Source organism: Nomascus leucogenys, chromosome 21 (genome assembly GCF_006542625.1).
Source record: "Nomascus leucogenys isolate Asia chromosome 21, Asia_NLE_v1, whole genome shotgun sequence".
Taxonomy (NCBI): Eukaryota; Metazoa; Chordata; class Mammalia; order Primates; family Hylobatidae; genus Nomascus; species Nomascus leucogenys.
The window spans coordinates 48,186,093-48,189,722 of record NC_044401.1 but is presented as its reverse complement, the minus strand read 5'-3'; positions in this window follow the sequence as shown (position 1 = coordinate 48,189,722).

The following is a 3,630-nucleotide window of genomic DNA, read 5'->3' as shown; positions in this document are numbered from 1 at the left end:
GTTTCAGGCAATGGGCACTATAAAGTAGCACAACTTTTTTTATTGTTTTTGTCATTTTGAGACAGAATTTCGATCTTGTTGCCTAGGCTGGAGTGCAGTGGCGCCATCTCGGCTCACCGCAACCTCCGCCTCCTGGGTTCAAGCGATTCTCCTGTCTCAGCCTCCTGAGTAGCTGAGATTACAGGCGCCCACCACCACTCCCAGCTAATTTTTGTATTTTTAGTAGAGACGAGGTTTCATCATAGCAGTCAGGCTGGTCTCAAACTCCTGACCTCAGGTGATCCACCCACCTCAACCTCTCAAAGTGCTGAGATTACAGGCGTGAGCTATTGAGCCCAGCCAGCAGCACAATATTTTGAGGGGAGACAATTTGGCAGTTTATTGTATCAAAACCTTAAAAAGGCCAGGCACAGTGGCTCACGCCTGTAATCCCAGCACTTTGGAAGGCCGAGGCAGGCGAATCACCTGAGGTCGGGAGCTCGAGACCAGCCTGACCAACATGGAAAACCCCATCTCTACTAAAAATACAAAATTAGCTGGGCATGGTGGCACATATGCCTGTAATCCCAGCTCCTTGGGAGGCTGAGGCAGGAGAATCATTTGAAACCAGGAGATGGAGGTTGCGGTGAGCCGAGATCCCACCATTGCACTCCAGCCTGGGCAACAAGAGTGAAACTTCATAAAAAAAAAACCTTAAAAACTATACAGACCCTTTATGCAACAATTTTACCTTCAGGAATTTATCCTAAAGAAATAATTGCCGAGGCAGGAGGATCACTTGAGGCTAGGAATTCAAGGCCAGCCTGGGCAACATAGTGAGACCCCATCTCTCCAAAAAATCAAATAAATTATCTGGGCAATTATCCAAGCATGGCAGTGCATACCTGTGGTCCCAGCTACTCGGAAGGCTAAGGTGGGAGGATTGCTCAAGCCCAGGAGTTTGAGGCTGCAGTGAACTATGATAGCACAACTGTACGATACTCAAATTTGCTATTTTTCAGATTTTTGCCAATCTGATAGTTGAGAAACATCAGAATTACATTTTCTTCTCTATGGATCCACTCATACCACTTAGTATATTCATTTATTCAATAAATATTTATTGAAACATTTATCAAACATCTACTATGTACAAGGACGCTGTTCTCTTCTAGGCTTTGGGGCTATCTCCGTTACAACAGAGATGAAGGTCCCGGCCTTCTTATAAAAAACTTATAAAATAACAGCAGTGTTTAAGGGTTTTAAACTAACTTTTATTTATACCTTTGTCTCAAGAGATGCAAGCTACTGTTGATGAAGGGGAAAAGGTTTTTTACGATAGCTGACTACATGGCATCATAGGATGGACACTGAACTTGGAATTAGGAAACTTACACCTGAGCCTGAGCCTTGCCTTTCACTAGATGTGTAATGTTAAGTAATTCACTTAAATATCACTTGGTTTTATTTCACCATAAAGTGAGGGGGAATTGGACCAGATGGTTTCGGCAGTTCTTCTGCTCTATTAGGATGTGGCTCTATGTTAAACTATTGTATCCTGAGACCAAAATGATTAATCTGAGATATGACCCCAAAAGATGTGTAAACAAGTTGCCCACTGATGAGAAATAAAGACCTATTTGAAGGTGAGGGATCTTGATTTGAACCTCATAGTCATTAATAGTACAAATGTTACCTTCCCACGTCTCTCCTGTGCTGTGGGTCACATTGCCTCTTATCTGAGAGGGTCAGCTTCTGAGGACTGTCTGTGACCAGGGTCTGTTTCATCATTACTATGCTTTACTTTAATGAGACAAAGGTATTGAATATATTTTCAAATGTGAAATGAAAGAAAGCAAAAAATAATTATTTTCAATGTAAAATAATGTTTTATTTCCAAAAAGATCTCCTACATGGTTTTTTAAATTTCAAAATCTCCTAGTCATTTCTGTAAAATTAAGCAAGATACAATTTGCACGCAGCTTTTCCTAGAGGTGATACCTCTGCTCAAAGGCTGTATGATTTGGCCAGATATTGCCAAACTCCCCTCCATGGTGGGTAGTAGCATTTTGCATTCACACCAGCGATATCTTAGTGTGCCTGTCTCCCCACAGCCTCACCACAGAATACGTTGGTTTCCTAGTGTAATTTCAATTTGCACCACTCATGTGATGACCAAGGTTGAGGTTCCAGACCCTTTTTGTTGGTTGCTTATTACAGCACTTTAGATGGAGATGGGGAGTTTTACTTGCTCTAACAGTTATCATGGCCTAGTGTAATAACTCATAGGTAGGCTTGATGCAGACCAGTGTGCAGGTGAGTAATACTTTGGATCCTGAAGAGTCATAGAAAATTATGGTTTTGTTCATGCTGCTTTTTGGAGAGCGGGTTGGAATACTTTTGCTTTTTCTTCCCATCTTACCATGAATAAATTCTCCAATCCTTTAAGGCACACCTCAACTGTCACTCCCTCCATTTAAACTCCTCATCACCCCTTTCCAGATTAATCTCTCTTTCACAAAACACTCGACCTTGACCTTTCTTGTGGCTCTTACTGTTGTTCCATGGAGTCTCCTTTTCTGGACACGTCTCATCTCTCACCGGCTGTGAGCTCCGTGAGGGCTGGTGCAGCCTTTGCCTATTCAGCTGTTCCAGAGCACCTTGCATGAAGCAAGAGCTCAAACTGTTAGGGCAGGGACTGCAGAAAAGAGGGAGGGGCTGAAATGCCACAGCCGTGTCTGTCTGGGGAGTCCTGTGTGGTGACAGCTGCATCTCAGGCATGCATTTATTCTCCTATGCAGTGAGAATATCCACTAACATCCACGAGAAACATATCATTAACCTTCCAGGGGAAACCCCCTCTGAAGCAAGCAGAAAGCCACCTGCTGGGAATGGCACACAGCATGGGGTTGAAGAGGTATGCGAGGTTAGGAATATAGGAACCAGAAATCTGATCTATATGGAAAATAGCAGCTCATTAGCATGTGTTAAGCATGGGCCAGGATGTGTCCCCTGTCAATGGTGTTGGGTGTTTGGTCGCTGGGCAGGACCCACCCCACTGTGGCCAGTCTTGACAGGCTGTTGGCTTGGCAGGCGTGGGGGAGCCCTCCTGTTTCCTCAATGATAAAATGACACCGTCTCTTCATTCTCACCCATGCATCTTCAGATTCCCTTTTTTTGGAACCCATATTCGGCAAGAACACCTCTGGTTTTTACTGTTTTTCAAGCAGGCTTCCCTGCCGGGAAGAAAATTTGGCAACCCGTTGACAGGAATACTGCCGTACACTTGGCAATTACATTCAGTTAAAAAAAAAAAAGTGCTTATTTTTTCAATTATAAAAATAATACGTACTTATAATAGAAAATTGGGAAGCATTAAAAACTAGAAAGGAAGAAATAATTATCCATGACTTTACTGCCTAGAACACCCACTGTTAATGTTTTAGTGGATTTCCTTCCAGTCATTGTCTATGAATATTTATGTCCTTGGATTCATTTTCCGGGTATACTCTTCATCTTGCACTTTTCTTTTCTTCTTTTTTTTTTTCGAGATGGAGTCTTGCTCTGCTGCCCAGGCTGGTGCGCAGTGGTACAATCTCGGCTCACCACAACCTCCACCTACGGGTTCAAGTGATTCTCCTGCCTCAGCCT